Genomic DNA, 13,588 nt, shown 5'->3' on the forward strand with positions numbered 1-13,588 from the left:
TAGAAACCTAAAAATCCCAACACACAACAACCACCCCACCACCCCACTGGACACTTCACCCCGTTACGGAGCTGCTGGCTGTGGAGTCTGGACTCCATACAAAACCAGACACTCTATACCAACTGGTGCTAAGGTACTGCAAAAACAAGAAAAAGAAATGAAGGGGAAGAAAAACTAAGTCAGTGAGAGAAAAGTTCAGTATTTAAACTTTCCGTTCGCAGCCCTATTCCATTTATGGGTATATAAAATATCTTATGTCTCCTGTATCATTAATCAAATCTTCATTAATCTTCTAGGGGAAACATGGAGAGAAAATAGAAGACACAAGAAAAGTATGCTTAGGGCTTCCTTGTGCATCGTGTAAGTATATATGAGTTTAAAGTATTCCAATTCTACCCAACTCACCCTCCCAACTCAGGACAACAGTCTTTGGACTTTATAAGCAGTATCTTCCAGTACTTGTGGTCTGAAGTGATTCACCAGCTCTGAAGTATTCTTTTTTAATCTAAATCCTCATTTTCCACTGCCTTACAAGTATGCCTGACCTTTAAAGAATTCAGCAAATGGTCTCCAGGGGGTAGGATTCCTGTTCCATTGAAACATCCTGTGTACCCCTCTGAGTGCAACATCAGGTAATTGTACAAGTTGTATTTATCTAGTAAGTCATACTCATTAGAAAGATATCATTGATAGTTCAAATGGGCACTACACCAACCCCTCTTACACATTCACTTCACCTAAATAACCTATTAGCAATTAGCTATTTGTAATCCCCAGCTTTGAAGCCTCTTTTTTCCTTTCATCCTCAGGATCAAATTCATTGGACTGCTCCACTAATATAAAATACCAAAGTTTAATCTCAGTTGCATTACAACATCATCACTACTTTAACACAAGATTTCATGTCCTTGGTCTTTTCACTTCTCAGTACCTGCATAATCTTCACTTCTGCCGGGTACTAGGTGCAGCTGGTGGGACACCAATAGATGCATGCCAGCAATGTTGAAATCTACCAGCCAAACCAAAATAAGTTGGAAAGAAACGACCAGGTCAATTGTCCAAGGTTGCAGTCTTGGAAGTGAGGAGCATTGCACAAGACAAATTAGGAAGGAATCCTTATCAATCCATTCTCAGAGTGCAGAAAGGAAGAAAGGGCCTGTTCCTGAGCCTCTGCCAGGACCTAATGAGTCCAACTCCAACTCTAAGACTCAGGTAAGATTTGGGACTGTTCTGCAAGCAAATTCCTTCTCCAGATTCAACTATATTTTCCCCAGTGCGCAAAATCCAGCAAGAGATTTCATTTTCCAAGTCACATGAAGAACGAAATCCCATCCCTGAAGTTACATTTAATTAGAAGGGCTGTGGAAGCACACAGTGACTAACATGCAGTTGCCACCAAGGAGGGAGTAGCACTGTGGTAGTTTTCTCTCTGATATTAGGGTTTAGCTCATAATCCAAAGGCAGGTTTTTTCCCTTCCATCAGGGAAGTTATGTAGCAAAGAGCTCTGTGGGGAGAACGATGTGACAAAGGGTGTCAGTAACATTATTTCTGGAGAAATGCTGAAAGCCTGGATTAAGTTCAGATCTGCTGGATGAAAGCTAATGGAAACAAATCAGCCTAGCAGTCTGTGGTCCATGGTGCTTCACAGGTAAATATACAACATGCTACACAGTACTATATGTTCCCTTACAACAAGGGAACGCTAGACCAGAACTTTGCAGAATGAAGGTCTGTGAAGTAAATATATGAATTAAATAATTAAAATATATGAATACAGTAAGATGAAAATTTACAATTTGTTTTCAGGAGAACAAAGCTAGAGGAACAAAGATGTATATATTATGGTACCAGCCTACCTCATACTAGTTGGATCATCACAGGCCATGCTAAAAACTGATAGATGTCCAAATTCTTCCTAGAAGACAAATCAGAAAGAGCCATTATATACTGTTTTGCTGTAGCAATACTGGGAAACAGCAGAACGCCAATATTCACGGTTACAGGCCACAGCTTAAAAGCTTGTCTGCAAACTGAAGGGGGTGCTGGGGCCCAGCTTCGTGTGCCTACAAAAGGCAGAAAGGCAGAGGAATAGCCAGCGGAGCTCTGAAAATAAGCAGAAACACTCAGCTCTTTGGGGCACAGAATCAATGGGAGTGGCAGACTTGGAAAGAGGTTGTTCTGCGTTCAGAAACAAAACTATCTACACACTCCTGCAAATTTAAAACAAGATCACATGTCATGGCTGATTCACAGGAGTTCTTTTCTTCTATGAGAATTCTACCAAAGCCAGATTTCATCCTGCCACTTGTGCAATACAAGTGCTTTGTTTCTAACGTTTCTAGTACCTGATCCAACTGCAGTTTGTATCGCAATACTTGGCCAACTGTACTAGCCACTACACAGGCTGAAGAGGACAAAGTTCCTCCCCTAAAGAGCATGAACCTTTGGAATATGAGGAATTAAGGAAATCCAGCAGCACAGTTATCTTAGTTTGGTTTTATTAAATTTTACCTTATACGCTTCATAAATGCTACAGAAACTTGCATTTACTGACAGCATTCATTCTGGAGTGGGGGGTGGTGGTTCTTCGGATTATACATTTTGAGCTGTTTTATTCCTCATTCTTGCTACTTCCTTGCTAAAAAGTGGGATTTGACTTTTCACAATGGTTTATACTGTAAGCCTCAGGGAGGAAAAATCCATTTTTCTTTCTGTGCTTCGGTTAAAGAAGGAAATAAGTAACATGAGCCATGAAAGGACTTTGATCCAGAACTAGGGAATGTAAATGCTTTACAGATGCCAAATAAGGATATTTCCAAAGAAAAAGAAAACAAAGCATTCCCTGCCCCAACCCCTTTTCATTTCCAAACAAGGTAATGGAAGGAGAATTTTGTGAGATTTTGATGGAAGTTCCATTTCTCTAAGAGGTTGTTTTGGTTTTAATAATTACATACATTCATCAGAATATACAACTGATTGTTTTGACATGGGCTCATTGTGTTCCTGGGAGGGAAAAAAGAAGCCTATTTCTTTAGACCAGGAGTGTCTCTTATAGCCCTATAGCACATGGAGAGAAACAGGGCAGAGAGGCAGGAATCCATCCTTAACTGCAATGATGTTGGTGAAGTCATAGTGACCTGCTGATGGCCACACTGCCTGCACAATGCATCCTAGGGAAGTCCACAGCACGTACTGACACTGGTGAAGGCCATCCAGAAAGTGTCACAAACAGAAGATCCTGTGGTTGGCTGGTTTTACTTGTACTGGATTTTTGGAGAGCAGACAACCTTGCTCTGACTTACAAACATCAACATCAGTTCATCTTGCATGTTCTTTACCAAAACCTCTGTGGCTAAGAACTGCTGAGAGTCTTCAATAAACAAACAGAAGATCCAACTGACTAAAATATGAAGCATTTCCAACTAAACCCTTCTTTCCCCTCTAAGACATGAGGAGCCTGCCCTCTCTTTATGCGAGTTGGAACAAGGTATCTGAGAGCAAAGTCATGACTGCAAGATTGAGTAACTGTTGCAGACTATCCAAATCCCTTTTAAATGGATTTGTTTTTCACTGTAGAAGCCTTTTAAAGCTTATACAATGTGCATATTTGCTCTATGTTTTTAAAAAATAATGTGAAGTACCCATTATGTATGCAGAATACAATAGTTATGGATATACAATGCCAAAAGAACATGTGTTTTGCACAATATTTTGACTTAGCAATGCATGGAATAAATAACGCTCAGCACACGTGCCTGGTGGCAAGATGAAAACCTATGGATTCAGCCCATACAGATGGGCCCTGCATTTGCATGATGCCTCAAGGACATTTGTGAGATTCTGCATGAGTGCAGATGTCTTCCCCAATCCTCTTGCAAGATCAGGAGATTGGGTCAATGGCTGTGCTCCAGATAATGTCACTATTAACATCTCCAGACATAATCACAGATACAGCTACAAGAATAAAACAGGTCAAAAATGAGCTTCTAAGCTTATGGTACAGCTGCCTTACTCCCCTCTAATTTCCTAAAGCCCAGAACACAGTGAGAACACAAAAACACCTTGCTGGTAGAAAAACAGTGCCATGAAGCAGACATTTGGATACAGGAGATGAATGCTGGAGCTCAGAAATGTAAAGCCTACACCTTTGTGGAATGGCAAGGTGAGAGCTCATTCCATTCTCTCTCAAAGCAAAACTGTGCGAATGTATCAGGATAACTTCGATTCTTTACTTCACATTAAAAACATTTATTCTTGTATACCAGTACTAATGATTTAATAATGCATTAAATCTTAACTCTGCTGTCCAGACATGTCATTAGTAACTCATAGTTACAATAAATAACATTGCAAATCACACCCCTATCATGCAGCGCTTCCTGGCAGGTTTTGCAGTTCCTTTAGCACAGGAAACCACACATTTCAGTACAGTATTTAAGTGATTCCATGACTTTCTGTGTTGACTGTGCAGGAAACCAATTTTCTAAACAGTATGTTATGGATTCAAACCCACTTAGGTGGAAGTGGGGAGGAGGACACAGTCAGAGAGGCAGGAAAAGCTATGCCTGTATTACTAGAGTGCTCCCCACGAAAGAGCAACATCTTGAACCAGTATGCCAAGTAGGGCAGACCATTTTCAATCACGACAGCCTGCAATTCAGTGTGAGACTCCTTACTAAGTCCTCCATGTCACACTGCTGATTTGCTAGCGGCTTAAGATAGCTGACAGAAGGCTGTACTCTTCCAGCATCAGGACAGATGGCCTGAGTTCACTCCAGCAACTGAGTTTAGCTGATATGAAAAAAGAAACACTAAGAAGCATTCTTACCATAGCAATGAGACACAGCCAAGCCCTGGAAAGGAAAGGGAACCTGCCTCCTGAAGGATGGAAAGCATTGTTCTGCCATAGTAAATAGCACCAGCTGGGCTCTCGGTTGTCTTCTTGTGGGTAGACTGCTGGAGACAATCCCTGCTCTAAACATGCTTTGCAATAATTTACCCCAGCTGCAAGTAAATGTTTAAATTTTCAACAGCTACTAAATTGCAATATTTCTTAGACGCAAATATGAGGGAGAATAAAACAGATCAATCCACTTTATCATTGGAAGAAAGAAGAGGAGGGGATTGTGAGCATCACTGGCACAGCACACAGCCCAGGAGCTCAAGCCCAGGGAGCTGGGTGGCCTCAAGAGACTCCCACAGGATTTAGAGTGAATTTACCAGCTCAGTTGTGGCTTGCAGACCTATATCTCCTGGTCTCCTCAGAGGTCAGACCCCGGCACTCCTTCCTGCAGGCGCTAAAAGCAGCACTAAAAACCGATTGTCTTCCCAGTATAAATGCCTTCTTCCCACGGATACATCCTTGCAGAAACTGGGGTGAAAAGTGTCAACTTTCAGGGATACATGGTAGTTAAAATGAAACAGAGAACTTCACATAACTACATACAAGATGTACACAGATCAAGTGTGAGAGAACAGCGGATAAAATTAATTATTTGCTTGCCAAATAAATTTTCCTCCTTTCTGGGCCTAATGCTTTAGCTAGTGCCTCTTCTATTCTGACAGCACCTCTTGGAAGAAGGTAACAACTGTTCTCTAATTTATTGTAAGATCCCTTTGATTACCCTCAGCCTGGTTTCCAAGAGTTGATACCAAGTGTCACAATTTCTGTTTTCCAGAAAAGTTTAACCACAGAGTCATGGAGCAAATCTTTTGCCAGAGCAGGAAGTCCCAGTACCCACTACCGTGCTTTAATCACTACACACTTCATCCATCTTCGCACCCATGCACGCCCGATTTCAAGCACATAAATCAAACTTTTGACAAGGCAACACACAAGATACACTAGACAATTCCACATTTTAACCCTAAATTAAAACAGCAAAGCAAAGCTGTTTGCTTGTTATTCTACATAACACTGGACCAAGGATCCAGACCTTAACTCTCCATTCTCAGGAAATACATTCTGGAATAAACAAGAACACACTTGAGCTAAACACAGTGGTAGTGGGTACTTCAAGCAAAGTCCAGGACTGCTGCCTTGATTAGGATACCTGAAGTTTTGGTTTGGCTTTAAATATGGATGTGGTATAACAAGAAAATGATCCAGCTAAAGAGGAAAACAATAGGAGTAAAACAATATAAAAATTGAGCAGATTAAACATGGTTGAAATGAAATGTAAAAAATAATTGCTCATCAGTTGGGGTTTGAAAAGGGGGACTGAGCAGGGCTGAGGGTTACAACTTGTGTTTAGCAATGGAAAGAGCACACATTCCTAAAGAGGGGAGAATAAATAAAAGGGCTGCATGTGTTTACAGAGAAGTGATTTGGAAGCAATGATAACAGAAGTATTGCAATCAGTGCATGTTAATTCCTTTGGGGGAAAAAAAAAAAAAATCACTATCCATAGCAGCAAAACTCCAGAGGTAGGTAACGAGGAGGCCCTAAGAAATCCAAAGGAAGCAAGAACAGAGGTAAAACCTTTAACAGATGTGTCAGGAAGTTCTTTGATAGCTGAACTGCACAGGAAGTCTCAAAACATCTCCCAAATGGCAGTATCTGTATCACATAGACATCCCTCAGAGCAGTGCTAGCAAAGAGCCTCACGCGAGGCCTCTTCTCTAACACTGGAGATGGCTTTTTAAGCCTTGCTTGGAAAGTGATTAAAAATAACCCAGTCAAAATGGATGCAACCCAACCACAAGTGAAACAAGTTAAAGTGCAAATGTGGTGGTGCCTGGATTTTGTGCTTTGTTTTGGTGTGGGGAGGGTCTTTTGTGTGTTTTGGTTTTAAATCACTGCATATCTGCATGAAAAACAAAGGTTTTTGAAGGGTGTACGACTGCAGTACATGGCATTACATCAGCATGAAGGATGTAGAGCTGGCAGCTGACAAGCTGTCATGAACAGCAGACTTGCATTTCTAACACCAAGAGAATAGTCAACATAGGAAAATGTAATAACTCCAGAAAGTTTGTACTGCAGGCCTGTCTCCAATGACTGGAACACCCAAGAGCTACCTCAGTACAAAGTAGTATAGAAAGAAACCGTAACTGGCCATAAGAGAGAAAACAGGCTGCACCCAGAACCATATATGTATTTTCACTTGCACGTAGGCAAGTAAATGTGTATTAATTCTAGAAAGTATATGCATATTAATACTGGTAAGTTATTCTCCCATCTTCAGACAGTGATTCAGAGAAAGATCTTAATATATAAGCCATGGAAAGGCTTATGCAATTCCTAATTGTAACTTCCTACAAATAGCGAGCAAATGATAACAGCATTTGGTAATTAAACATCTCTTTCCTGTAAACTCCACAGGAACCTTCAACTACAATCTTACACCCAAACCAACAAAGTCAAAGGGTGGTGATGATTAGCAGGGAAGCATTTTGGACACAGATGACTTGTTCATTAAACTTAGCAAGTCAAGAAGCCCATTTGAATCTTCAGTAGAATACCAGATTAGAGTCAGCAAAAAGCTTAGGGAAAGTTAAATAGATTTTCTTGCATGAACCTTGGTCAGCTGCTGTCCTAAGGCCTATCATACTCTGTGTGCAGCTGGCAGAAAGTTTCAGACAACGTCCTGAAGCACAGTATCAGCGCAGACAAGGAAAACTGTTCTTAGAAACATGCTATCAAATTAAGATAAACCAGGCTTTGAATCAACTACCTGAAAAAGGTACACTTTGCCTTAACACCAACAAGTTGCAGAATGTGTTTAACAATGTCTTAGATTGCACAGGCAAAAACCACGTGTATCAGCAAGCACCTCCAGCCTTAATTTAGCTGCTAAGCAGGAAGCCCGGTTTCTAAGAGGAGAACTCTGCAAGAGAGGCTTCTCGGCGACCACCTGAGCGTGCTTCTTGAGTCATAACATGTGAACGAATCGCCACAGAAAAGCATGAGGCAATGGGGCCTGTGCCACAGACCCCAGTCAGCTGGAGGAGTAAGTTTCACACTTGTGGTCCAATATGCTTCTCCAGCATCATCTGGGCAAGCAACACAGACTATGGATACAGCCTGCTGCTGCAGGAGGCAACAGTTTTGTGGAGCTCTAATGGCAGGTACAGCTGTACTGCTGTGTGGGTAACAAAATGACCCTACAGCTTGTCACTGTGAAGTTGTGTTCACCCTTTTCAAGAGAACAAAACCAGGCTGATTTGCAAGGTGCGCTGTCTCTAGTTTTCTAAGCTTTAAATAAAAACTGTACCTGAAAAACTATGGTAGTTGTGTTAAATGGTAACTTACCATTTTATTTTAGAGATGCCTTACACAAAGTTTAAGTTACCATGGTTACATCTTTTACAATAAGTATCACAATAAACAGGGAGGGATAAAAAACAACTATGCCCCTGATTTTGCTTATTTATTTTTTAGATGTCAAGGTGAAGTTGGGGGCTTTTTTAGGTACTGACACGAGACTGGTAGCATCATGTAACTGGTAGTATGATTACTGCAATATTAACAGTAACGTTTGCGTTTAGCTGAATGTCTAACAGATACGTCAGTGCTTCTGCCTGCTCTCACTGAATATGATGAATCTTGTCACAATTAGCTTCGAACCCAGTGTTACAGAAATCTCTAGCTGTATCTCAGCAGGGGTTTGAAGACAAATCTATTCATCACCGTGTTTTTTCTGTGAAAATATAAAATACATGTACAGAAACATCTGCAAAGCCATGTAGAGAAGAATTAAATGTTTTTGTATACATTTAACTTATTTTTATTAAATGAGGAAATAGTCTTTTTTTTTTTTTTTGAAGGTCATTTCTTTGGTCTTAAAAATTCAAACCCAAGCCACCTGGTTTTCATTTCCTGGCATATTCCTTCTGTCTCAGCTGCATACTGTGCGAAAAACAAAGGCTCCATTCTTTAATTGTGAATATCAGACGCCTTTAACCTTCATTCTGCTGCTAGTGCCTTGGAATGCGAAAAAGCTAATATACAATATCCTCTTTTATTAGCTAAAATAATAAATGGCCAGTTCCACTCCTTTTATCAGCTGGGCTTAAGATCTGCAGATCCGTAGAGAGTTAGACTTCAACAGAGACAAAAACATACGGCTTTCAAAGCAAAATCACTGTATCTGAACACAGTTCTGTTCTACTGTTTAGGGTGACAGGCAGGGATTGAAGGTCACTATTTCTAATGTTACTTAAGAATAGGTTGGAAATAAGTCACCCCAGAGCCTTATCGCCCTACTGTGGCTCAGCACAGCTCAGCCCAGCCAAGCTCAGACCAGCTCAGCCCACTCCAGTTAGCCTATTCAGAGACTTGTGTCATGTATGGTTTTAACATTAAAAACTGGTGCATTAGGACCAGTCAAAGCTGGCATTCTTCAGTGAGAAACACAAGCCATCAGAGGAAATGGGGCTGGAGGGGAGACTTATACAGCTCATTGAATCAGTTTATTAGCCAGCTCAGTGCAGATGATTGCTAATAAAGCAAAGAAAAATTCATCTATCAGTGGAAAGGAACACTTAGATATTATGGTGAGCAAATTGTCTCCTCTAATTATGATTGCTAACAAGAGGGGACACAGTAATTGACTTGAGACCCATCAGATACAGTCTTGGGATAAACAGATCGAGTCCATTCATTCACTCCCCCACTTATTCACAATTCATCAAACATTTGTTGCTGTTTTGCCTGCACATAAAGCAACTTATAACTTCCAGAGCATTTGGTGTGGGACTTGCATTAGGAGCAAGTGCACATAACTGGATAAAGAAGAGGCACTCCTCACCCAGTAGCATGCTAGATCTCTTAACCAGGCTTCTGGGAAGCCTTACAAAGCCCCACCACAGTTTCAAGGGGCACAACTGGGAGGGGAGCACAGGGAAGGCTGCAGTCTAAACCGCATGGGCCAGAGGGAAAGCCAACCCTGGAGGCCAGGGCCAGTAGAAATCTCCTCCAGCTACTACTGGTGAGACACAAGGCTCTCCAGCATGCAGCATCACACTGATGTACACATTTATACTTTGGATCAGAGAGTCACATTTACCTCTTCCCTTTTTAATCAACTGGCAAAGAGTGAGATTCTGCAGTTGGTTCGCAGATGTACATTAAGTACAGGCAATCACTTCACTGGCACATCAACACTTCCCACATCTAGTGAAGAACCACATATTTGAAAGCTGTTTCCCATCCCACCCTGGTCTATTAGTAACAAGGGTATTCATTACAGCAGCTTAAATAGAGGGAAAATGTTGCTTCGATTGGAGAAAAGCATGTAGGAGAATAACCGGTGTGATGCAATGCAATGCTATCTGAAACTTGATTTCACAACAGTCATTGCACCAAAAGGTTTAAGAAAGTGGCCTTAAAAAAACAAATTTGTGAAAAGTAACTGAGAAAACGCTTGTACCATGTAATCTCTGGCAGTCGTATGGAGGCAAAATTGGTAAGGAAAACACCTTGATTTGGTTTGTCTCTCAGGCAAGTGAACAGAATGTATGTCACAGTGATAACAAACATTCTTAAGGTTTCCTAGCCCTAGACCATTTTGTTAATGACAATCATACCAAGCTCCAACCTTTCTTAACATGTTAGAAGCTCCTTCCTTTTTCAGAGAGCAGAATTCCTTCAGTGACAAGAACAAAATTCTGGAAGTCTGTTTTGCTAGTTTTTAAGGACTCTTTCACGCAATCTTACTTAAAAACCACCACATCCATACTTTGCTGCATAATTCTTCAGAATTCTGTTAAAAAAAATCAAAACCTTATACTGGGCATCGAACTTCTTGTGAAAAAACTGCCACTCATGAAGCAATCTCGGGGTCTTATGTCTATAATGACAATTGCCAGTGCATGTCAGGGTTATTTGCAAGCCCTCATTTACTAACTTGAATTCCTCAACTCTGCCTCACGCAGCAGCTCAGGCTTGAGGTTCTGCTGTGCTTTGTAATGAGCTTTCCAATGTTCCCTCTGGAGGTACACACAAAACAGCATCACAGAAACCCCAGCATTTCAGTAACCTTCTGACATCCCATTTCCTTGTCTTGACAAGAACACCTTGACAAGCTCCATCTGACTCCTACAATGACTCTACTAAAAAGCAACTGAACAGGCTCCATCTCTACTTTGTAGAGGAACAGCCCATGTAGTTCAGAGTGGGCGAGAAAGACCAGTATCAGCTTTGCCAGTATAAATATTCATGCACACTGCACTCCCTAGTATATCCCAAAACAATTAATTAATATGACTTGGGCAGATGTATTCTTCAAGACTCCCTGTACCTGGTATGTTCCAGCCTGAGCAGCAGAAGCAGAGTGAGAATTTTCCAGCAGTGACTGATTACCGTGCATCTAGGAACTGCTGCCGTTGCAACTGTAACAAACAGAGGCAGGGAGAATCTCTCTTCAGTGCTCTCACTGCCACCACAGCTAAGTATACCAAGACATGCAGGGGTGAAGAGTCTGATATAGACACAGAAGGACGTGTAGAGGTTTCAATGCAGGGAATGAGAAGGGAGAGATGCAGATTAGATAGATGCCATGGAAAAATGAGGTAAGCAAAGTGGGTACAACTAAATCAGAAGAGCAGGAGTGAAGGAGGTACATGTCTGAAACTGTATCAGAAGAGGCAGAGGTATAGAAGCAAGAGAACCCAACTACAAGTGAATATAAAATCGAGAAAACACTAGATCGTATTTTGTTGCTCTCAAAGTAGCTCAGACTAAACACCAAAAAATTGTCCCAAACTTTTAAGAGCAGCATACCTTACGGATAACTGCTAACCTTGGCTAATTTTAGCTCCATCAGCTCAAGCTGTAAATTGGCATGCTTGATGGAGAAGTTTAGACTGTAAGGAAATGTAAGTAGATACAACTGTTGTGTCCTTCTTTCCATTAAAAATGACAAACCAAAAAAAATCAGTTACAATCAAGAATCACATTAAGTTGTAAAATGAAATATTCTAAGCTATGAAAAGCCCAAGGTAGTATTGCTTATTGCAGTATGGCTTAACACACTCTAAATTCACATTTTTTCCAAAGGCATCATTGTAATTGATTTTAAAAAAATACAGACACAAAAATCACATACCTTTTTCCCCCTGTAGACCCCTGCACCTCATTCTGTGTAGTGGATGAGCCTGTTCAGAAGAATTGGGGCTGTCAGTGAGGGTTTTGTCCATAGAGTTTCTTTTGCAATTCACTGATATAGGTAGGAGCTGTATGTAAATCCAGGAGGGGGGGTGTGTGTGGGTATGTGTATGTGTGGAGATGGGAAGGAACACTTGGTTCCCTTTACAAAGAAACCTAAATAAGGAAGTTGAAAGACTTTCTGGACATTCAGATTTTATGCTTGTACCTGTATTTACTAAACAACACACAGTAATTCTATTGCAAGGTAAAGTTCTCAGTTGCCAAGCCACGGCATGTCTCCCATTTTATAAACAAGCAGCAAAACAGCAGACCCTTTGTCCACTTAGCCTATTTTTCTATATTAATGGCACAATTAATTACTCATTAATGGAATTTAAATAGCAGTGACCCAATCTTTCCATTCATTTACACACTTAGACCTTTGTTGTCCAGAATCAGAAAACTGCAGGTGAGCAGCAGCCATAACCTCAGAGTAAAACTTCCCCATTCATTAATGATTTCAAATTGCACAGGAAAAGACGTTGTCTATAGCTGGAAGGATGTCATACTAGTCTGTCCAAAACCTTTTTGCCCCTGGGCAGAACAAAAACGGAAGTCAGTATTCTTACACACTGTCCCCTTTAATCTGCCCATGCCAAATGAAACTTGGTGTGGTTGCTAAACAACATAGACAAATTCTTTAAGAGCTGCTGTAGGCTCCTAGAGTCACATCAAACAGTCAATGACGCAGACAAGGCCTTTTTAGGCAAGAGTTCCGCAGATCCACAGAAGTCTGAGGAAAAAGAGAAGGCCTGCTGATGACTCTGCATATGAGGAATTGTGCTTCAGTACTGCTGTTTCAAACCCGACTGCATACCAGACACTTGGGATAGCAAAACACCCAAAGATGAACATGACAGTTTTATGTACAATTCCATTTCAAACCTAACTCCTTCCCTTTCCCTTTCTCATGAAAGAAAAATAGTATCTTCCTCAAAAGGACTTATGAAAATACTTTTGAGAATTAAAGTGACGAGCTTGAAAGATACAGAACTGAGCACAAGCTGAAATTGCTCTCCTCCACCTTACTAGTAAATTTTTATACTTTGACTTGCTTATTAAATGATGACTTTGCTAAGATGCAACTAGAATTCACGAGCCATCATCTATTCCTACCTGTTCCACTGCTCTCTTTTGGCTAGTCTCTCAGAACTGGATTTTTCCCAGCTCTCCGCCCTCTCTATTGGCACTTTCTTGGTCCTATCTTGCGGGACTACTGAAGAAATGAAGATGGCAGGCTATCTGTAATACAAACAATATTATCAAATGAGAAAGCACTACAAATAGACCAGAACGTGTGTGTCACTCTCCAAGGGAACAGTTCAGCAATAAAGACTTCAAGAAGTTCCAGATGTTTTCACCTAAGAAATTATAGAATAAAGCACACTGCTGGAAAAAGTCACTTTTTTCATCTCCTTACAAATTAGCACCTTCAT

At 40.9% G+C, this 13,588-nt stretch overlaps 1 long non-coding RNA gene across 1 annotated transcript; it reads right to left on the bottom strand.

Annotated features, from left to right (window-relative positions):
- Window positions 1–390: 390 nt before the first annotated feature.
- Window positions 391–2,485, bottom strand: LOC115608079. Its single transcript, XR_003991436.1, has 2 exons — window positions 1,858–2,485; window positions 391–1,505 (listed from the first exon to the last, which is right to left on the bottom strand). It is a non-coding gene; the product is annotated as an uncharacterized LOC115608079 (long non-coding RNA).
- Window positions 2,486–13,588: the final 11,103 nt, after the last annotated feature.

The sequence above is a fragment of the Strigops habroptila genome, chromosome 5, assembly GCF_004027225.2.
Source record: "Strigops habroptila isolate Jane chromosome 5, bStrHab1.2.pri, whole genome shotgun sequence".
NCBI lineage: Eukaryota > Metazoa > Chordata > Aves > Psittaciformes > Psittacidae > Strigops > Strigops habroptila.